General features: G+C 37.0%; 1 long non-coding RNA gene across 14 annotated transcripts in view; it reads left to right on the top strand.

Annotated features, from left to right (window-relative positions):
- The window catches only part of LOC142412627 (uncharacterized), a 68,655-nt gene extending 48,528 nt beyond the window's left edge, over window positions 1-20,127 (top strand). For 4 of the 14 annotated variants that reach the window (XR_012776552.1, XR_012776547.1, XR_012776542.1 and 1 more), the window contains 4 exons: window positions 15,037-17,721; window positions 18,397-18,470; window positions 18,553-18,624; window positions 18,709-20,124. This is a non-coding gene — a long non-coding RNA (uncharacterized LOC142412627). Of the gene's footprint in view, window positions 1-15,036; window positions 17,722-18,396; window positions 18,471-18,552; window positions 18,625-18,708 lie in introns of all 14 variants that reach the window. The other 10 variants (XR_012776548.1, XR_012776545.1, XR_012776541.1 and 7 more) reach the window with 8 other exon arrangements.
- The last annotated feature ends 4,001 nt before the right edge of the window (window positions 20,128-24,128 follow it).

The raw sequence follows: 24,128 nt of genomic DNA, 5'->3' as shown, positions 1-24,128 counted from the left end.
ATGTCCCTGTTGACCTCATAAATAGAAATTCACTAATTATTATGACAGAATAGGGAGAGAACTGCATTTAAACACAAATCAAAACTAAGTGAGAATGATCTGTGCCTTCTAGAGAAGGCACCCTCTATATACCTTCTTACAAATCACAAGTCTCAAGTTACACTATATATTTCCATGATTGTCAGGGATATTAATGATTAAATACATTCCATTCTATACCTTGAAAATACTTATTTTCATATCTTCTTCCTTTTTAAATCCAAGAAAAATACCATTTATTATTCAATTCAGGATTCAAAATGAAATAGGTATACTACTTTTCCAATACATGCATTCTTCAATACTTGTATAGAAAGACATAAAATTAAATGCTTAAGTCAGTACATTTTCAAGCAGATATTATTTATGGAGTGCTGATGGAAACAAGCCTTTACAAAAAACAATGCAAAAATATTTTGGTTTGCTTCTCAACTACATAGAAAGTTTTTGTTCTGGGAGGTCCAGCAAACAGACAAAAATATTTGACGCTGTAAAACCCTTTTTCACTCTTTACCATCAAAAAAGTCTATTATTCTTGTGTCTCAAAGATCTCCCTTTATTCAGACCTGCTTACATTTAGTCATGTTCACAGTGACCAAATTTTGAATTTCCTGGTAAAATATCTCTATGTGTTCATTTGTTTTAAGTATTTCAGATGTATTTGCCTGTTTTCTCTAAATAAATTCCTTGCCTTCTTCCATTTTTCAACTTGCATGCAAGGGTAGCACAACTGTCTCTAATACCTAATTTGTATATTCAAAAATCCATCCATCCATATTTAATCATTTCCTTGCATAGTCAAGTAGCAAGCATCTATATTCAGAGACATGTGATGGGACTGAAGGGGACAATGAAATAGAAACTATCTGCCCACTCTGTGCTTTTCACTGCTTGTCATCACTCAAATGCATAGGGCTGTAGAGAAACTTGTAGCAGGGCTACTGTACCTATGATTTTTGAATACTGTTGCAGATTTAATGATATGAAAATCAAACAAATTAGAACAAAATTTAAGCTACCACAGTAGAGAGAGTTTCCATATTAGTTTAATAATTACTTTTATAGCCAGACAATTTGCCATAGATACTCTCTAGAGTGAACATGAATTAGTATAATCTATGAACTACTTTGCTGAGCTCGTCCAGAGATCTCTTTTTAAGCTGCAAATTTTGACACACATTTTTAATCATGTGCCTGGCAGTTAAAACTTTATCAATTTTCATTACTAAGTACCTACATCTGATTTGAAAGAAATATGGAGAGCCATACTTCAGGAGGAAAGAAACCAAAACCAAACCCAAACCCAAAAAGACTTCCCAAACCCATAGAAACATCTATGCCTTCATTCTGGTCCTGAAAAAAATGCCTCTATTGCCTGATCTAGGACAAGTTTTCTGATTTTTTTTTCCCCCAAACATAAGAAAACCAGGAAACAATGTGAATACAGTATGATGAAAAAGCCAAACCTAAATAGAATCACGTCAAGTGAATATCTGTGACAAGTTTAACAAGAAATTATATAAACAGTGCGCTTAGTTATCTTCAGTTTATAATTACCAAGTTGTCATAAGCCACAGACACATAACCCCTTGTGATGCAATCTACATTTCCACAGTTCACAACAGAAGGGTAGCTCCTGAGGCTATTATTTCCCTTTTTCCCTTCTTGCAGTGCATTTTTGCAACATATTTCTGAGTTTTATCATTAGAGTCCAGCTAGAAGCATACTTCTGTTGCCAACCAGTATTCCCCCATAAACTCTTCCTCCCCCACGAAGGGAAAATGTAGGACAGTGCTGCAGTGGTGGGAGAAGAAGCAGGGAAGGTGAAGTGATGAAATACACAATCAGAAACAGTAGCTCTACCAGACATGTATTAGGCAGCATCCACCTTAGTCATAACCACTCTTCAACTGCACCTCATCATAAGCTATTGCACACCACACCTCTCACAAGAATAGGCATGTTTTCCATGTTTCTGCACTCTCAGTCTCGTTTTACATAAACAACATTAGTTCTCCTTCATTTTCTCAAATTAACGAATGAAAAATCAAATGAAAGTCAGCAAGACTCATACACATTTTTACAATTAGTTTTTCCAAGTATCCCCAAAGGCATCTAGAGAGGAGTAACTAGATTATTTTCAATTACATGATCTTCTGAATAATTATCAAAAAATATCAGCATAAAGTGTCAGTAATAAAGCAGTCTAACAACATATTCAAGCAGGTGAACATGGATAAGGAAGCTCAAAACACACAGTTAACTCCTTCCAAAGTCAATTAAAAAGGAAAATCCCTTCTTAGAAAATCCCCATCTAAAAAGGAAAATCCCCCTTTTTAAGACAGACGCTAGTTGGCTTACTCAGAGTAGAAGAAAACTTTTTAAGGTTCAACTCTGTAGATAAGCAAGGCTTAAGACTCCCATACATTGAAGGTGGATCATAACATCATCAAAATAAAGGTTATCAAAGGTCTGTTGCTTTTTTTAAACACACAAGAGAAAAACTGCCTTGACAGTTATAGGTTGCTCCCACTAGTAATTCTCCATATTAATAATCTTAAAACAAGAAATCTGTCTCAGAGCCGTTTCCCATTGTTTTAACTCCAGAAAAGAACTTGTAAGATGTAATGAGCCTTCTGTTTTCATCTGGGCCATCCCACTACTTACCAGCAGAGTAATAAATAGAAATAAACTCTGCAGTTTGGTACATATGAATATTATTTTCTTTTATCTTCTCAGGTTTACTTTCAGTCTGTCTTAGCTAAAAGCTAATTTGCATACTAAAAATCCTTCTCAGACCCTCAAATTCATATGCTAATATTTTCAGCTATCAAAGTCATATGCATAAATACTGGGTTCATGCATTAGACGTCTAGAATTAGCAGTTGAAGCTAAACCCTTTGATAATGGCAACAGACTTTGTGGCTCTGGTTTACCTGCTAAACCTCTTCCTGGAGAACTATCCAGCTGGAGAAAACACATCCCGCACACAGATTTCTTGGCTGTGCCGTGTCACACATCACCCAGGAGCTGTCACTTCAGCAGAAGGAGCAATATCAAGTTAGGCCTAAGAAGAAAGCAGAACATCCAGCAAAGAATATATTAGCCTCTTAGTTAAGGACAAGAATAGTCAACCAAAACCCACAATCATTACATCCATTTCCTAATGGGGGGGGAGGGAGGAGGGGAAGCCCTGAAGATAGGTTAGAGCAACAAAAGGATTGAAGTTATAGAAATAATAAATGCCGCAGTTATCTTCCAAGCATCTATACCCAAAATATCCATAGAGATTTATATCTAGGCAGCTGTATATATTGCTTAGAGAACTACGCACATAAGAGGACTCAGAAGTCAGCAGGTTGAAGAGAATGCTCCTAAATTAGGCGGGGGAATAGTGAGAGTCACAGGTCGAGAACTGCAGCCTTGAAACTTTGGATTTAATGTTGCTGCCGTTACAGCAATATGACCGGGAACTCTTTCCTGGAGTTTGGCCCTGAAAACACTCCTCTCCCAATTGACAAAGGAGCAGGCACTTTTACTACCTTCCTCTCAAGGAATAGCTTAAGACACCCAAGACCTAGGTTCAAATTCCAGCTTTACCAATGGGATTTTGAACCCAAATCCCTCCCTCCTACCTACGACCGGATATTCTGATTGAGAGATGCTCTCAAATGCTTCCTCAATAAGCTTTCACAATTTGCAAAGAGCAATTAAATATTCAGTTGGCAATAGAGAATATGCTCAGCTACAGCTTGGTAATTGAGACACCAACTTCCCTTGTCTTTAGGATTTGCTCCAGTGACTGCTCATAGGAGCAGAAAGCACAGGGGAAGGGAACCACATGCTCCTTCAGCCTGTTGTGCAAGACATGCTGAAGTGAGCCCAGCAGGGCACTTCTGCAGAGGGGTGCTCAGCACCAGCCTGGCCTAAGCAACGGGGAATTCATCTGGCAGGTATTTTGGTGGCCAGGGGCTTTGGGCCCCTGGCCCAAAGGGAGGCAAGCACGGAATAGGGTGTTTTGAGGATTCAGATTTTGAATTTAGGTACTATGTGCTAGTTAAGAACCTAAGCCAGCTGTGGAACACATTTAAGCAAAATAATGCAGCTTGATCTGGTTTACACTAGGCTAATTTTGTAATGATTGTTTTAAACGCCTACTAAAAATTATTTGCATATTGTAAGAGTGATTGGAAAATTCATTCTATTCTTTCTTATACAATCAAATGGCTCAGTATTTTTGGGAAGGTCCCTGGATTCTATAAAAACTGGAAATGTCATGAAGATGCATCTATGATTGTGAAAAGTATTTGTTTGCACATTAGCTTCAGCATTACTTTTTCTGATATTAGTTTTAATATTACATCATTTTAATTTTCAGTATGCCAACTCTGTACAGACATCTGGGTGGTAAAAGCTGGGGGCAGCTGAACTGCTTTGTAGGTACTCTGCTGGTTGGCATTTTGCACATGTGCAAGGCAGTTTGGTGTTGATATTTAGGCTTGATTGGCAGCAAAACACTTTGTTTAAAATAGAAGAATTTCTAAATTCACTAAACTTAAGTCTTGGCAAGTGAAGAACTGAATGACAAATACCAGAGTAGCTGAGCATAAAGGCATTCTATGTAATACAAGGTACCAAAAGGAAACAAAATAGGACCTTGCTACCATTTGAGGCCAGAGACCAGTATAACTCCTTAACCATGCAGGATGGCAAGACATTTGTTATGTAACAGCAACTTCAGATGGCATTTTTAAATCCTGCCATCTTTTCACTGAAGAACAGAAGATTAGACTTCTACAGACTCTGAGAGACAGGGAGTGGAGCCAGCAGCAATATTTAGCACAGAGTGACTGATTTCTGGCACCATCTAGCTTCTCTGCATCAGGAATCTGGCAGCCTGGTAGGTGCTTTTCAAAGACGCTGATTGAATAGTTGATAGTAGTGCTATACAAAGGCTCAAAACAGCAGAAGAAAGAATGCGAAAGAGTAGGTCCTAAGCCCCAAAACTGCATTAATTTTTTTTTTTTTTTAAAGGTAGTGGGGAAAAATATCCTGGGCAGAATGCCAAAAACATTGTTCATCATTCAGCTTCTGACTATGTGTCTCTGACAAACATCTAATATATATCAAACATTTTGGGCACAAAGAAGTCATAATGCAAGAAAGACTGTTAGTTCTTAATTTTCATGAGACATGGTATAATATGCAAAGTACAGATTTTATTTGACCAATAAAACTATCCCTATTTCCACTCAGAACTGTAAAACTCCAATGAGTCTTTATAATAAAGGTAGTGAATTTGTACTCATTTGCTACACTTACAAGGAATTTTGAACTATAGAAACTCCAGTTCATCACCACCAGCTCTGTATGAAAAATTGCTGATCATGTGAGAAAAGCAGCCATGTTATGTTGCTGAATGTCAAAATGGAATCAATTGATGAGATGTACAAGCTTTGAATGCTTGTGCACTGTAAAATTTTGCAGAAACATATTTATTCATCAGCATAAAGACACATTTACAGACTTACACCTTGGGAAACCAGAAAGGAAGACAAATCAGGTTGGTTTATGTCCTCAGTAGAGGAGGAAAGGGTGGGAAAAGAAGAGGAAAAATAATCTTACTGGACTATATGAGGCAAGCGAGCATACCTACTCCAATTCAGAACCTTTTTTCAATTCACACAGTGAAACTTTCTTTCCATTTGTCTGAAGTCACCTGGAAATCGCTTTAGGAGGTAATCCCTTCACATTTGGTTTACTCAGTATAGGCCAAATCAAAGCAAGGATTCTCAAATGCATGACCAACCCAATCCACTTTCTTATTTACTTGGTCTTTTCAACTACATGCGTGCACAGCTACTGAAATAGAAAATTAGCTATGTTTACACACAACTAATATATACAAGTTTCCTAACGGAAAGAATGGAACATAGTTACATGCTTTTTTGTATAATCCACTTAAAGTGGTATTTCTCTGCCTCTTCTTCAGTGTCTTGGCTCAACATACTCCATCTGTATAGACACATTTTCTCAGTAGAGAGGTCTAGGGTTATTCTGTTGTTGATTTGTTCATGATCAGCCGTTGTGTTTTGTGGTTTCATCCAATAACTGAAGTGTAAATGCAAGGGAGACATAGCTGCCTATTTGTTTTAATTGTATTTCAAAGGATTTCCTTTAAAGAAGAGTCTTACATTCTCTTCTCCCTAGATAATTAGGTTTTTTTAGACTACACATTTTCCATTTCTTTTGATTATACAAGACTATGAAGGACATATATTTTCCACAGCATAGGGACAGCTGATATCTGAACACTAGCAAGTCAATATTTGATGTGGCATGAATAAGAGTATCCAAGTGGGAAGGAATTTCGAGATTTAGATCTGAGTAAGAACTCAAATGAACGCAATCTGAACTGCAAGCAGAAGTCCAAACTGAAGTTTGAAACTACTCTCAAAGTCAGCACCTGTTATTTGAAGACGCATTGAGCTCATTGAACAGTTACAGATCAAAATGGAAGAGCAAGTAAAACAAAATTAGGTAATGGGAACAAACCAGAGAACATGTTTGTAAAAGGGAAAGGAAAATTGAGACATCTGTCAACAGCCTATATCTTGGATGCCTCTTAATGGTTTTATATTCAGTTATATGTTATTCAACTGTAATTACTACAAAGGGTGTCTACATAGTTTGGATAAGCCACAGGTATTAGAACTAAATAATCTTGGGCTATTGCATAGTGCTCATCTGAAATAACATTGCATTGAATTTAACACATTTCTATGCTATTCTTGCACTCAGATTGCCCTTTTCAGCGCTGCACAAAAGAAAACACTAGAATTTTTAGCAGAAATTCCACTGAGTGTCAAGGGAAGGGATCTTTCAAAATCCCTTGGTCCTTTTGACATTCCCTGCATGCAGTTTCAGGGTAACACATTGTTTTAAAAAGTCTGGAAGTTAATTTTCTAGAAAACAGTAAAGAACTTTCACTAAGCCCTTCTCCCTTCCGTTTTCCTAATGAGCTCTTACGTACAGCTGTCCCAAAGTAGAGTGATTTGCACGTGTGTAAACACACACATGCACACACAAGCTCTTGGCTGCCTATGTTTGTGCCGATTTGTTTTAGTGGCATCATGCCCAATCTAAAATTGTCTGCCCTGTAGCTCCTCAAGAAAAAGGCTATCATGTGTTTGACTGAAGATGTTATGGCATTGCTCATGTCCTCTTTCTAGAAGACAGCTCTGCTGTTTTCTTCCACATGAAGTTAGATTTCCTGGTATGCACATATGCAAACCTCCCCCCCCAAAAAAATCCGACATGACCTTCCTCTCTACTGTATTCTCATGTGCCAATAAAATAAGTTGCAAACTTAGCCAAAAAAAAAAAAAAAAAAAAAGGAAAAACCCCACATCCAGCAAGTACTGGGTTTATGTGAATATTTTCAGAAGACACTTATACTATGCAGGTAATCCAATATAATAATAAAGAGCTGAATGAGATTCTGATCCTAACCTTCAGGTACCCAAAATAGGTGCTTGAGAGTAAGCATTGGAAATAAGGCAAAGAACAGAGGAGAGGAGAGAAGTGTTAAAAGTATTATAGGAATGGGGTAATGCTACCCTTATTTTTTATATTCAGGAGGAGTTTGTCATGACTACAGTAGCCCACTCCCTTTTTGCACTGAATAATTCCCAGCATTTCTGTACCACCACATCTCAGATACACATATTGAAGACTTAACTTTCTAATCTTGCAAGTGTGGGTAGAGAGAAGGGGAGAGCAAGAAATACCAATAAGCTTCCCCTCCCCTTTGCCCTTACATTACTGAACAATACTTCTCTCTTTCTCCAAATACTTGAGGAATTCACTGCCTCTGCAATAGAGGGAGGAGAAGACTGAAAGGAGATGACTGATTTGTATATGCATCATACGTTATTTTTTTATTTTACAATTTAAAAATGTATTTTATATGTATATTTCTCAAATAGTGGGGATGAAATTGCAGTTTCAGGGAAAAAAGTGACCAGGATTTGTCACTCTGTTATTGCCTCTTTAAATAGATTTTATATACTAGAGAAGAATCTGGATCTCAGAAACCATTTGTCTTCAATTTCCTTCCAGTTTTTGCCCTAGGAGAGGTGGGGCAAATTGCTAAGTATTTTAGCTGCTCTTTATTCTCCTTCCTCACTCCACTGTGTCTTACATTATATTAGCAGTGCTGTGAACAGCATATGACAATAATACTGAGCTCTTATGCAATACACTCAGACTAGACCCTCATATGCCGATTAAGTATGATCCATATTTCACAAGAAGAAAAATAAGTTCCAGAAACATGAACAGACTGGTTATGTCCTTTCTTAGGTCATATTGTATTCTTCCTTCCATGTTATTCACTAATTTATTTCTTCCTCAGTCTCATATTCTGTCTCCCACAGCCTTAAGGGACGGTATTCGGAACCTTAAACCCGTTTCAATCAATGGGATGAGGTCAGCCATCAAATCCATGGGATCGGCAAGATTAGAACATATTTATCCCACGTCCAAGTGCAGTGCCCTATTCAGACAGCTATGCTGCCTGCTAGTTATCACGTTGAATTGAAAACAAAAGTTACATTAAAAGACAGCAGGATCATTATTTCTCCCTTCTGCCCCCCTCCTCAAGTGCCTGAGGTCATTTTCCACAGCAAAAATGAAAGCCCTTCTTGGAAGTGTTTTTGTGCTAAACAGCAGTGGTTAATTTCTTGCAACTAATTAGTTATTCAAGTGAAAGTATAATGATCCTCCAGCATGATTGAAAGTGCTTCAACTGAGTTTCTTGCTAACAGCATAATTCTAGAAAAGACGCAATAAATCAGCAGGGTTATGGAAATCTTTAAACAAAGCAAGTCTACAACAGGAACCCATTAAAGATATAACCATGTAATATTTATGTACCTAGCTGACTTGTGCTTTTAACCTAGCACTTTCAGCTATAGCTTTTTAGCACCTGGGTCATATTCACTAAGAATGAAATTCACCCTATCTGCTAAAAGCCAGCATAATGTCTCTGCATTAGGTGTTCAGAGTATAGAGTTACCATAGGACTTAAGTGATGGAGCCTTCCCACCGAATGGAATTTCATCCGGATTTTTCTAAAGAAAAATACAAACAGAACACCTTTAAGCAGCACAGAAATTTGAATCTGTGGGCCTCAAACTCCCTGATTACCCTTAGCCAGAAAATTAGTAGGTACCTGAACAAGAAAGGTTTTATAAATCCAAGGAGATATTGATGCAGAAAGAAAACTTCTCAGAATAGCCAATTTCACCTATGATTGTTCAGATATATGATTTGTTGATTAAGAGTGGTTACTGAGATCGTAATAGCGGATCTCTCGAGATTTTTATGCTGACTGCATAAAATGCCATCCACTTACTCCAAAAACTATTAATTCATTACAGGTTGGTTTAAATGTATTAGGTACTGCAGAAAAGCAAGATCCAGTCGTGTGGAAATACATTTTGACTATGTTTGTGCCTTCTGGATGTTATTACAGTTGTACAAATCTGATCCCCTTAAATCTCCAAAAGGAAGAGCCATTTCCCTTTCTTCCATCACATTAAACTATGTCTGCATGTGTGTTTACATGTATTTTTAAAACACACACAAGGGTACGTGAAGCAAAGGGAATGGTTTAATAATCTCCACTTCCTTTGGCTATACATGTTTTCCCTCATCCCATCCACTCATTTACTTCATTGCCAATCTCCCAGTCGGTCTTCCCACGGTTTTAAGAGACAGAATTTGGATTCACAAACCAGTTTCAATCGAGGTCCCAAACACTGCTTTATTTCCTGGCCGACCCTTCCTTACTGCAGCAGATGGCTGCAAAAAGGGAAACCTCGCTGCTGTGGGGCTGGAAAAGGGAAGCTTCAGGAAGAGGTGTAGACACTGCAGTTTCCTGGGACTCTGGGAGGGGGGAGGAAGCAAGAGGGTTATAAGAAATTAGCCAGAGAAAGGGACTGAAGGACAGAGAAAAGGAGACCAAACATCACTCTCCCTTCCCAATAAAATCATCTTTGCTCTCACCATAGGTTTTTGGGCCAATGACCACTTTCAACTCGCACTTTCTGTTGGAAAAATAAATTAGGAGTCCAGCTTAATTTTGTCAAAGGAAAGTTTAAAGTGGTCACTGGAGCACAAAGTGCTTTTCAAAGGACAGCTGAGCTCAACAGGGACAAGGAGGAGGATGTTGAGAATGCCACAAAAATACAGGCAGATTAAAAACATTAAGGGCACACCATTTTTCAACAATAAAGATAAGGCTTTTATAACAGTTCCTGCAATCTTGTATCTGTTTATTGTGGGCTATTTTTCTTTAGAAGAATATATATTACTTAAAAATACCTTTGCCAGGGCAGAAAATAAGTAGTTTGTGTGTGTTGGTCTTTATAAAAAAAACCAACAGAAAACAGTAAATGAACTAGGCATTCGCTCCCTGACTACACGGGATTATGCTTCACGTTCATGCTGTAAATCATTGGATCCAGTACAAGTAATTATACTGCAATGGGTTTTGCTATGCTAAATATTTAAACTGTGTGCCCAGTCCTTCAAAGTCTGAGCTTATTCTGTGTTCAGAGCTTTGTAGGGTTGAGTCAATAGCATATTTGTTTTGAATGGTTGTTCCTAGATAACAGTAACAAAAATCCAAAACTTGTTTACATCATTTAACATGCCTAAAAGCTTAGCTCAAGACACTAAAAAAAAAGCAAGCAAGCAGAAAAATGCAATTCTTTAGAATGGTCTCTGCTGTTGAAAATAAGAAGTTACACCATCAAAAGGCAAAAAGGATGTTTTGCCAACTCTGGACCAAAAACTGTTTTGTTTTTAAACTGGAGCAATGACTGGTGTAAAAAGATTTCAAGGAATTTCCTCTTCTCCCTGAACATAGCCATGAGCCTTTCTGCTACCGCAGACTGCACATTGTAGTGATTGCAAATAGGCATGTCTTGTGGGTCCTAAGCAGTAGCCTTTATTTATCAGAGCATACAGAATGTGTGATGGAGAGTCAAAGCAAAGCAAATCAGCAATTGCATCAATCCTATGAGAACTTTGTTCCCATCTGAACAGTACCTTCAGCTCTAACAGACAGATGTTACATCCGCTGTTTAGCAAGTGCCCCTCTACTATTTTCTTAACTCGTATTGATATCTTAAGAACTAGATTTCACAAACATTTACACACAGACACCCATGGAGTGTTCGACATACTCTCGAGCTGCATTTGTGGTCTAACTTCTGTAAAGTACGGTGATATTTTTAGGAACAAAGATGAAGCATAATCTCTCATCTGTTTCAAATTACATATGAAAAATACTGAGTATGTTAGCAACAAATAGATTTGCATGCAGAAATTTTACAATGGGAAAAATGCAAGAATGCCAAAACACAATTACAGCAAAGGAAATAATGCAAACAGGTAATGATTTACCACCCTTACGTTTTCAGAATCACAGTTCTAACTGAATGCTTCCTGCCTTTACTTAGTGTCCAGTACTCTGTAATAAACACAGTATTTGAACAAACATACTTTTTTTTCCATATCTACGTGCTACCTAGAAAGCTCCTGATATTAATCTGGAAGCAGACACAGAACCCAAAAAGATGCCTCTTTTCCAGTGAAGAGGTGATTTCCCCTCTCAGGGCCTGGGGCAGTGTGCCTCAAATGCTAATAGCTTGAGTAGTGTGCAATAGCCCTATATTGTTTATATAGCACTTCACATGTTCAAAGCACTATGAGATATCAGTCATCACTACACTTTTATGAGGCTGTAATATTACCCACTAAACATTAGGGTTCAAATGACTTGCTCTTGATCAAAAGAAACTTTGTGCAGCAGGACCATAATTATGTGAATTTGGTAATTCTCACAGTCCATTCCTATGGTGAATCAAAAAGAAGAGGGGGATGGGATATTAAAGCCAATTGCTACTGCACTCTCCTCTGGCAGTGAGATACAGACACATGGAGAATCCCTAAGCTAACTGGCACTCAAACGGCACCTTTTCTGGTAACTTCTAAAAAATAATTAAAAATCAAAAGCACAAATTAAACAAAATGTTTTAAAAGCCCCAAACATGTTTTTCTGAATATATGTTTTTCATATAGTCATTGTGAAGAACCTAAAAGACAACACACAAACTGTACTGAAATACTCCAGAAATCCTAAGATGGGGATCCCCATTCATTCTGAAGCACTTTGGTTTTTTAAAACCAAGAGGATTAGTAGACGAGTTAAAAGTAATCAGCCCATTTTCTGCAGGTAAAGAACTGCAATCTATTGTCTAACACTTGACTACAGTAGGACGCAATAACTTTTAGAAATATAGAATATTTTTACCCTCCATTTTTATACATACTTTCATTCTATGAAAATTCAATTGCTATGCTGACATTTATAAGTCTAGCCTCAAAATATCAAGTTTCCATTCCCCTAAAATAAATACAAAGACAAAGGAGATGTTGAAAAACAACCAATGAATCCACAGTCTTGGTACATATGACAACTAAATAAATGCTTGACATAAACACTAAACAGGATACATCCTGAAGATTCTTCTCTTTATAGCTGAAAACACTTCATGTAAAAATACCAACACTGAGATTGAAGACAGACAGAGAGAATAAGAAAACTCCTATCCTCTGCCTTTCCATCCAGCACCCAGCCTATCATACAATATCGTCTTTCCCACATCTTACATTTTAACTTGTACGCAGTCTTGGTTTCCACACGTACCATATGTTTTCTGAGCGTAGCTTCAGAGTTATTGGCCTTAGAGTCTTGTCTGCAGGATCACATGGGAAATAGATCATACTACTAGGACAAAAATGTAGACCTCTACACACAATCCAGATTCATCAAATAAGAAAAGGATGCCTGTTTAAGGCTATCACAGGAAGGGGGAGGGTAAGATATTCCCTTCCAAAGCAGTAATGAGTATGGAGAATTACTAACAGAACCTCTTGTGTTTTAGCTGAGTTGATCGTGTTGCTCTTAATATTTACTCCCTCTATCGTACAACTTCCATTTGACATTTTTTGGGTACAGGCCACACAGAACTCTATGCCAGACTGTGTTTGCAATTTCTACTGTTTTGACTTACATTGCCTGAAAAATTACTGAAGTATTTGCTAAATTAAAGTTTAAGCATAATGTCAGTAGGTGAGCATTACTTCATGGCTATTAATGTAAAAAGCAGTTACCATACTCCATCTACTGATCTAAAGAACAGATGTTTGCATATGATTTATGGACACTGAAATATGTGCATATCTTCCATAAATAGTAATGTGTTCCAGTAACAAATAGGGGAGAATTGTCATCCAAAAGGCTGGGAAACTGCAGGCAGTATTAGAATTTATTCACCAATTTCTTGGCTTTAAATAAAAAGCAAAGCTTATAGGTCCAGTGCCGCAATCCTGTATGTTGGAAAAGCTCTTACAATTTCAAACAGGACTGACAACATGAAGTAATAAATTGCGGGGTCAGGCTCAATAGCTCAGATATAAAAGTCTGTTTAGAACACATGAAAGCAGCTATGATTTGTTAAATAAGGGTAACAATTTATATTGATTGAGGTACAATAAGTCTAAAGCAGTAAGCAAAAAGCCAGTACTGCCTTAGGTTTTTTTACATTAAATTTTGGTTTGGAAGTGTCTTTAATGTCAAAATTTAACAAAATACTAATCAGGTAAAATTCTAATGGGCAAAGGCATAGTTTTGAACTCTGCAATTAAATTATTTCTGGAAGTGCAATCAAATATTTGATTGCACTAATATCATTGCTGCTCCTCACATTGGTTCTGTTCCTAAATTGGCTTGACTAATCAGCATCCCAACTCATAGCCTGTGTTGTGGACGTAATATTATCTAATGGGTTTAATTTCAAGAGCACAGTCAATTTTTGGACAGCAGACTTACTAAAAAAACTTAGTCAAAGGCTACAAACACATGAACTAGCATACTTGGAGATGTCCTGGTTTCTGGGCCAGCAGAACTCTGGTAGAACTCAATGAACTGCAGATTGTTCTGTGACGGCTATGCATGTCAAACAAGTTTTGATTTAGTTTAAAAACCAGACTTGCAGTTATTTCTGCACCTCAAAAATTGTTTTTCGGTGTGCCAAGATATTTTCCCCCTCTTTTTTCATGAGCAAGAAGCAGGATGATTCTGCATATCTTTAGATTTCTTCATACCATAATGACAAAAAAGCAGCTTTGTAGAATGCAGAATTTAAACAAGGCAATCACAACTTTCCCTCCTGTCTCAGGCTGGCATGCACTAGTGCTTCAAGATGTTATGCAGCTGCTACTTTTCTCCAGAAAAGGCTGTACTACAGTAAATGGTGAAATACTCCCTAAAACATCTTTTTTCCAGCAGAGGTTTACAAAGATGATTCCATAGGTTGAAGGCAACATGAAAACATTGTGATTGTCTAGCTGGTTTTCTTGAAAAACATTGGCCTTAGGATTACTGCATTAGTAATTAGGAGCCAATGCTATATTCCAATGCAGTGCAGAAACAACTGCAGTTAGTGTTTGTAGAATACAGTGAAAGTCTTTGATTACAATGAAGGTTACTGGATTCAGTTCTTGCAGTTTTTAAGACCACAGAAGAAATGAACACTTTTCATTTTGTCAGTAAAAGGACTTCCTCTTGATAGCTGCACAGAGTTTTTACTTTCAGCATATAACTCAAAGTCATCCAAGAATAAATTGAATCTCTAATAACTACAGGCAGCTGGATTTAATTCCTTTTGGTGGAAGCACAGCAGTGTCAATACTTACTGAGATTTAGTATTACTGCTAATTTATTGCAGGTAAAACATCAATACAACATGAAAATTTGTCATTTGAGAAAGGTTTAATAAAAAAGATGAACACACAACACAAAAAATAGAAAAAGTAATAAGAACTGATAACTGATCATTCTGCTTCACTTTTTTTCCCCAGATGAGCATCCAGGTGCCAGCTGGTGTAAACGCAGATGCCACTGACGTCAATGAAGCTGTGTCAGTTTACACCGAGAATCTGATCCCAAGTGTGTTAATGCCATTTTTAGACACTGCCACTGGAATTCACTTTTGCAACACAATTAAAAATACATCCACGCATTGCATTTTTTCCTGTCCCCAAGTGTATAACTGGAAGCCTGTTGACAGACTGTGGGAGAGGGCAAGTAGGAGGTGGAAGTAGCCAACAACTGTATCCACGAGATAACTTTGCAATATGAGTATTAACACTATTGTTCTCTTGTCTTCCTTTTATACAAATGAATATTTGCCTTCAAAAAGTCTTAACTCCACCTTCCAGTAACAATTCAATGCCAGCAAAAGAAACAAGATGCTGTAAAACATGCAGAGTATCTACCATATAAATATGTTAACATACTACTTTAATCAGTGTACAATCTGAATAGACTGTTTTAATACATCATTAGGGAAATTATCTAAAATTGTAAGAAACCCCTCAAACCTGAGATCTGTGGATTCACCTAAGTGTTTTCTCCTAAGCAATCTCACTGCTGTACAAGCAGTAGCATTGTTAAAAGTACTAAAACAGCTGTTTGTAAGTAGCCTGTAAGCCAGGCCTGTCTGACATCTATCCATTGAGCATTTATGTGGGGGAGGGAGAAGGAAGAAAGGAAGAGGTGCGGCAACAAGCGGGGCAGAGTAGTACTTCACAGCTCCAGCCACCATTTCTAAGTAAGGAGAGGGAGCTTTTATTAATGTTTTACATAAGGCGGCTGTTAAACATGAGTATACTGTATAGCAGTTGCCAGTATTGGCCAGTACAATGAAGTTGAACATTAGTCCTTTGATTCAAGATATCAAGGTCAAAATGGAAAAACTAACTAATTAGAAGCGAAGCTGCAGTTCACGTAGCATTGAAGTAATTGTTTGTGCAGCACAACACCCATATCTTCAATTTAGGTCAGGCCGTCAAGAGGAGGAAAAGGACTGAAGACTGAAGATGAGATGCTCTACTTCACACAGTTGCCCTCTGGAAGGACTGGTAAAGGCAGTCACTTAAATTAAGTACAGGTCATCAGACAAGATATCTAATCTATTCCTAAGACAGGCAGCTCTAGCAGTCCAAATCCCTATGGCCTTTACAGCGACACAACGAACTACTTCCTCATGTACCTCTGTCAATTCACGTTAGGTTCCAATTTTTTTAAAGTGATATTTCATGCACACCATGACCCTATTGCTCATAGCAAGGAAAGTGCTTTGGTTTATTTATGACCTACTAACCTTAAATAAAAAAAAACATACATCCAATTTGAATGTTCATATAAGCCTGCAGATCTGAAATAAAACTTAAAATAAAGCTGGCATTTGTAACAGCTAGCTAAGCCCAGTAAGGGATTTTAAAAAAAATCAAAACCAGATGAGAGAAGATGAAAGCATTTTTACCCTGCATAACCTACACACATCAGGAATCAGGGCTGGAGCTCAGGAATACTTTTTTGTGGTTTTGTACTCACAAGTTTCAGCCCGTTTCAACAGAGGCTAGGTAACCAAGGAAATACTGAGGTTTTTCCATTATGGGGGGCGGGGAGGGAATAATAATAACCTGTGAAAGTAATTCCTTCTAAGATGCAATGCACCCAGCTGCAAGCTCTGCATAGCTCCTCTCCTTCCTCTACACCCCATCCTAACAGCCAGGTATCAGCCAGGCAAGACCCCATATTGAAATATGAAGTGACAGATGGAAGCAGGGAATAAAAGCATAGGAGTAAGTACTGAAAGAAATGGCATACAGAAAGAAAGCTTATAATAGGGTGGATGTTAAACATGAGTGACCCTAAACCATAAAGTCTATTCATTTGGCTAGGACAACATTGAACAGATGCAGATGCACAAAAGGCTACTGAGTTGGAGAGCCTTATTCTCTCATCATTCATGGTGGTGTAAGGAACTCCTTTCGTAACATCCACGGAATTAAACTGTGGAAAAGCTAGTACAAATAAATGGAGAAAAAAAAAAATGAGAGCTAAAGTATTGGCAGCAAATATCCCATGCTGGTGTATTGGAAGAAAAAAAAAAGGGTTGACTGCCACATATGGTTAGAATTCAGATATATTCATATTCACAGCGGCCTTCCTAAACAAAACACATCTAATCTACCATAAAGGAGGAAATTAGTTGATTCCATTCTTGTCTAGTTCCCCAACAGGCTATATTAATGACTCTCTGTCCTTTAGATATACTTGACAGAAAATATAGTTGAGTTAAATGATGTAATAAATACCTCTACATGCAGAGCAATTAGCTGAAAGAAACAGCTAGAACAAAGTCCTTGTCATGGTGTTTGTTTACACAGTATATACAGGCAGCACACTTATGACCTGCAGTCTTTTGGTGCCAGTTCCCTTTACGCAAGTATAAACAAATTTAACAAAAAACTGCAACATTTATAAAGATTTTTAAAATAATCAGAAATGGATGAGAGAGTATGAGATATCTTTTACTAAAGGACAAGGTAAACAAACCGCAATTCATAGAAGCCAATGAATCAGTCACATAATTTCAGTGCAGCAAGATAAGAGTGGACCTAGCAAAAAAGAATTCAGACCAGCTGACCTGCGAGACCACCTTCTGCAGGAAAACTCTGCTCACAAATGCAAATAAGGTAAAATTCCTAGGTTACCATGTTTTGCTTTCTGATCCAGCCTCTAAAACCCTTCTCCTACAACACGAAAATTGCAGCCCTACATATTTTTTCTTAATTTTTATTTATTTATTTAAGAATGAGGACAATTGAGTTGGAAAGCTCAGAAGATTGGAAAAAAGTGTTGTGCTGCTGTGGAAATTTTTAAGAATAAGCACTTTACCGTGTGATGATCAAGTTCCGGATATGGATAGCATGCTTCCACCTAAAAAATATATGAAAAGAAATTTAGGTCATCAAGCCTTGACGTACATTTGCCTTTTTTTTCTCCTGAAAACTATCATAACAGGTTCTGTGTGTATGACAATTTGTAAGGAAAAAAGGCCTTCTGTCTCTCTAAGATGTTTATTGAGAAATTAAGCCTTCTTAAAAGAAGATGTAGTTTTCATCAATCCTAAGTAAGTTTAAATCCAATTGAACCACGTCAGCAGAAGAAATTTTACTCAATTGGGCAATCTATAACTGGCAACACTGATTCATAAAACTCTTAGCCAGCTCTGTTCATATATGGGATCTTCTGTTTTGGTTTGCTATGAAGTTCAGTTTTGTGAAATGACAACATTAATCCACTTGTGCCTGGATCCCCAAGCTATATTGTTAAAGCCTGAATAAGTGAAATATCTTTTCTTTTCATAGAAAGAAGTTTGGAAAACTGCCAGCTCCTTGCACAAAGACTGAAATAGGATGGGCAGAGAAGGGTGTTGGTGTCGGTAAGAGAAAAATGACTGAAGTTGCATCATCTGTATGATTAAAATCATTGTGTGAATTTTGCTTTCCCCCCCCTCCTTTCAGACATTTGAGGATGCTGTCAAGTCAATGGAGTTCTGTTGTAGTGGTTGCTTCAGTGAACATTCAACGCTGTCGGTGAGTTTGGAATTAAAGTGAAAACCATCGACCGTTGATTGTACCCTCCAGCTAACCATCCTCCTCCTTACTTCATGCTTTCAGGCCTTAACACCGAAGATAGAAACCTAACCGCCACATGATGTTTCTCCCCTACCCTGCCAAGCTTTACAAAAAAGGTCACAATCAACATTCATTGCTGTCGGTGGGTTTAACTATGTGGACAAGCTCACTGAACAATGAATGCAACTGTGGCCCCACATTTTACAGTTGCCGTTGAGAGGAACATCAGCTCTGAAAGCAGTAGTGAGAAGCAAACACTTCTTATAGGCTACATTTTTCTGGTCAAAAAAATAGTTGGGGACATTCACTTTTTACTTGCTTGGTTTTAAGTGTGTTTAACTTAGCTGACTAGAAAAAAAATCACTGTCTTTTTCTGAAATATTGTCCTCCCAGGGTTCAACATCATTGAAGCCATAAAAATTCTTATTCAGTATGTATGTGGAAGTAAATAATAATACAGGGAAGTTTGTGTATATCCACTCCTAAGGACTCTGAGCATAAGAGGAAAGAATATTTAAATCTCATTTTAACTAGGCATTGCGGAATAGTCCAAAATTTCTTCTATACTTGTCACGACAAATACAAATGGGAGCCAGAGTTCAGAGATACGGATAAAATGTTATATCAAATAAAAGATTAATTAATTTTACATGAAACTGATTTTAAGCACCTAAATAAATAGTATTAGACAGCAAATACTATTACATTTACCTTTTTTAGGGATCTGAAAGATGACAGAGAAATGTATATCCAGTAATAATAATGGAACAGTAGTTAAATTGTAAAATTACTGTAAACTTTGGGTACCTATGTCACACTCTCAGTATTACTGATAGTAATAAGAAAATAAAAGTGTCAATAAAGCTCACAACTTTGTCCTTATTTCCTTACAACCCTTTATTAACCTGGTCAGACACACAGAAGGACCAGTCTACATTTCTCACATCACACACTCGTCTAAGGTAAGTAAGTTCCGCCTTTAGACTTAGTGCAACTGAGATATTCTGCAGTAGGAATTGCTTCCAAAAGTTAGGTAATCACACAGCATTCATATTGTTCCTCCTCATAATGGGGGTCCATTAATAATACTTTAGTCTGATTATTTACAGTTTCCTCAGCACATCAGTTACACAACAGTTGTCTTGTGTACTGTACTTGCTTGTTTTATCCATGTTTCACCATGTAGCAACTGAACAGGATACAAGCATTAAGGCTATCATGGGAGGATACATCTGTAGTTGCTTCTTAAACTTTGTATTACCAGTCTACTTAAATGATAAAAATATATTTCAATCATGAAAGAGATCAGTCCTCAATCCCATGCGAGACTGATATTTATAGGGAAAAAAAAAAAATCAGTTCCTCAAAGACATAACCACACTAAAAAATTCAATCCTGGAATTGGTTGGACATTATTTAAAATTGGTATTTAGGAAGATTATATTTTTTCATTGCAATACTTACTAGAAAAGAACCCACAGGGTCTATTGCTCACTGGATACTATTGTGGTCAGAGACAGAAGTATTAAAAGGAAGGGTTGCTGTGGATGTATGACTTCTCAGCAACACTGTTCAGAGGTAAGCCTGTGTCTTTAAGTTTACTTATTTCTACAAAAATGGGAACTTGAGTTACTACTGACTTACATATTGCAGATAGATAAAGATCATATTACAAGCAGGACTCAAAGGTATATAGTCTATCTAGAAGGAGAAATTAAAATTAAGTTGTAGCTAGTATGTTCTTGCAACAGGATGCATCAAGGTTCCTCCTTACTGGAAACTAAAAATCAGGTCTCGTTTCTGCAATACATTTATTAATGCTAGTTATAGTTGTGTTATGTGTTTTTAACAGAGAAAATACGTATCAAAATATAAGATTCTGGAATTTGGTAGCACTGGAAACAACCAGTGACCTGGAGCATGAGTGGTTTCTGCATATATGTTTGCTATGCTAACTAATAATGACTGAATGATTAGCACTGGGGGGACAGATTCCAGTGCAGGAAAAAGATTAAGTTATATCCTTTGCTAAGGCAGCACTTTTCCTCAAAATACATGTTTTTCCCTGATTTCTATCATAATTTTGTTTCATACACTCACTAAATATTAAACAGCAACAACTCATACCCTACTAGAACAGGATGCAGAAACCTCAGCCAGCATTGACGTAGGCACAGATAATCAGTCCACACGCGTTACAAATATAAAACAAATATTTTCACCTAGACTGCAAGTTTTTACTGCTTTCTGAAGAACAGACTCTGCAGCAATGGTCCCTTTTAATGGTGCCTAGTATAAAATTTATCAGTGATTTTAGTGACATCATGTTTTCATATAGAGATAGAAAAATGTCTTCTTAGCGTACAGATATATAATATTTCATAGAACTTAACTAAAAGTCAACTTCTACAGACTACTGATTTACAGAATGTTCATTGGCAAAACAATATCATTATTCCACACCCCACAAGAGATGCTGGCTTGCACACATCTTTCCTTACACCGTAAAGTCACAGAACAATCCCATTTTGGTAACAGTAGCAGTGAAATACTGTGCAAAGGTTTCATGGTTACTTTCATGGTTTTTTGTTGGTATATGTATGTACTCAGTGCAATGCCCACAGGCCATAGAGACATTCTAGAAAATTGCTCCTCAGTGTCATTGTAAATAATTCACTCACAGCAATATTTTTAGGTCAAGCATATCAAAGTTGCAGTAAACGCGATGGACCTTGACATAATAGGAGCACTGGTTTTACAGCAGCGGGGGAAGAAAAGGAATATACTTTCCATACAGGAGAGATCAGTTGCTGTTTCCCAGTGTACACAATACTGTGCTTGAAGACAGCAGAGGTGGTACTAAGGGCTTGTTATAAGGTTTGGAGTTCCTGGGGTTTTTGCTTACCTCTAATTGTTCATTTTTTTTCCTGACTTCTGGCATAAGAAGGGTCAAAACATCTAACCCAACACTTTCTGCATCAAGTCTATAAATTCTGTTTAGCAAGTACAGAAAGACACTTGGTTTTACCTCTAAAACTACAAGTCAAAGAGTTCCTATGATAGAAATAGTCTGTGATATTCAGGACCATGGTAGGATGAATATGTTAGACTTGCTTTTTGGCACAGCGCAATGCCACCACACTAACATCTCTTGCTTTACAGATGGTGAAGTGACATACAGTAAGTTAAAGAGTTAAATATAGAAGTAGTCTTATAGTTGAACTGGAAGCAGTATCTAGATGATCTTGGACTCTAATCATGTGTCTTTCCGGAAAAAAAAAAGAGTAATCCTCTAATCCTGACTTTTCCCTAATGCGAACACCAAGTTTTTCATGCTGACCACCCCCTTTTTCTTTTATTTTGATGTTTATCTTTGTTACTTGCCAGAGTTACAATGAAAACCAATTTTTCTTTTAAGCACTTGCATGGTGACACCCCCTCTAGATTAATTTTTATATCTTGCCTTTTCTTTTATTTAGGTTTGTATAATTTTTCTTAACTTTTCTTTTTTTTTTTAGTCTTCCTGTGCATCCTCCTTGAGTGCGAGTGCCAGAAACGCAGACCACATTCCAAACAGCCCAGCCAAGGCTAGCTGAAATAGTCTGATGTCTCCTTATTTTACAAGCAATCACTGATCCTTTTCAGCCAAAAATAGCATTTGTCATGGCACCACACAGTTAACACATTTAAATTTATCTAACATTATTCCATAGATACATAAGTGTCCACAAGTTCTTTCCTAGTTTGAAATAGATTATTTCATTCCCTTGAAATGCAGCACTTGCAATTTTTTTGAACTTGGAGAATTTTTTTCAAAATATAGCTCCTCCTCACCCCCAAAAAATTGCTAAAGTTTTGAAACTTAGATACCATGGCAGCATGTAGTAGTATGAACCCTGAATACAAGCAGAAGCCTATCATGATTTAGTAAAAAAATACTTAAACTTGTCATTGTATTTCATTTCCCCCCCATTATTTTAATTTTAAAAGTACAGACTGCAAAAAAGGAAATAGAAAGAATAAATTCAAAACCAGCAAGTTTTTCACGAACTTAAAAAACATTCCCTCACACATATAAATGAGGTGTATCTTCAAGGTGCATAGGCATAACAGAACCATTAAAACATTTTCCATTTGTCATTATTAGGAGATATTGCAGATACTGCTGTATAATTTAAGCAAACAGAATTTCTGGAATGCAATTACAAAAGTTAGCTACTGTCCAATAAGAAATGCATTAGAAGTAAAAGGATAGCACTATTTTACATTATTGCATCCTCATTCTTTGTTCATATAGTAAGCAAAATGGTTAACTGCCCCTCCTGCTGTCTGCATCCAAAGTGTGTTTACAAGCTCAGTATTTTACATTGCTTGTGTTAGGCAATGTAACTTTACAACATGTTAGGCAATGTAACTTCCCTTTATAACAACCAGTAATCACAAATTGAACACGCAAATATGTCTCACAAATATATGTAAGATAAGGTTTGTGTTTCAGTTTAGGAAGTATTGATCTGAGGAGGAAACAGAGCAAGTATTCAAATTGCGTAGCTTCCAAAGATGGCTCTTATCAAAAAACTGATGGAATTGCCCAATTGCTACATCTGCTGGTTATGAGACTGCCTTCACATTGTCACTGGAACCAAAAATAGTCTTCTCTTCCTCCTAGGTTTGGATCTGAACTGCTACTAAAAATTTAGGGAAAGCTTCAGGTGCAGAAACTCTAATCCACACAAGCCATAAATTCCAACACAAACTTTGTCTATATTTCACAGTAAATCAAAAATAAGCACCCTAGCTCTGCAGCTAGCATATATGCCCATGATACATATTCTGACTTTTCCTGATTTTGTTTCATGAGATACAGCTGCTTCCAAGCTAGCCCTAAAAATGTTGATGATGTTTTAACAAAGCCACTTTAACCTATCTAAAGTTTGCAAATAGATTATCATGAGACCTGACAATATAAGCTGTTGTGTTGTGTTCTATTTGGTGTTTGTTTTGGGGTTTTTTTAATCGTCATTATTTTCTCTATTAGAAATGTCACACTAGGTCTTTATGATGAAAACCACATCTAAAACGGACCAGATGATACCACAATTCTAGGATACCAGTGTTCAGAAGGTTCAGATACTGGGTCAGGCAAAGAGGCAAGACAGCTGGAAAGTAACATTCACCTGGCCATTAAGATAGTGGAAGTTTCACTTTGCACTCAAGAAAAACTAAAATATGTATAAACTATTTATCTAAACTATCACCTATGGGTAATGGCAAGTTATCCCAATAATCATGCTGTTAAGCTAATTGATTGCATGGATCTCTTATTTAGTGATTAAACAGTTAAAATATTTTATCATAGGAATTTTGAAAAACTGAAACAAAAAGAAATACAAAAATATTAACTTTAGTTAGTGAGAGCTGAGTCCAGGTGGTTGCCCTCAAAAGCCAACATCACCATCTGA

This window comes from Mycteria americana, chromosome 7, assembly GCF_035582795.1.
Source record: "Mycteria americana isolate JAX WOST 10 ecotype Jacksonville Zoo and Gardens chromosome 7, USCA_MyAme_1.0, whole genome shotgun sequence".
Lineage (NCBI taxonomy): Eukaryota > Metazoa > Chordata > Aves > Ciconiiformes > Ciconiidae > Mycteria > Mycteria americana.
The sequence above is the reverse complement of the archived record's forward strand: the minus strand, read 5'-3'. Positions and strand labels throughout refer to the sequence as shown.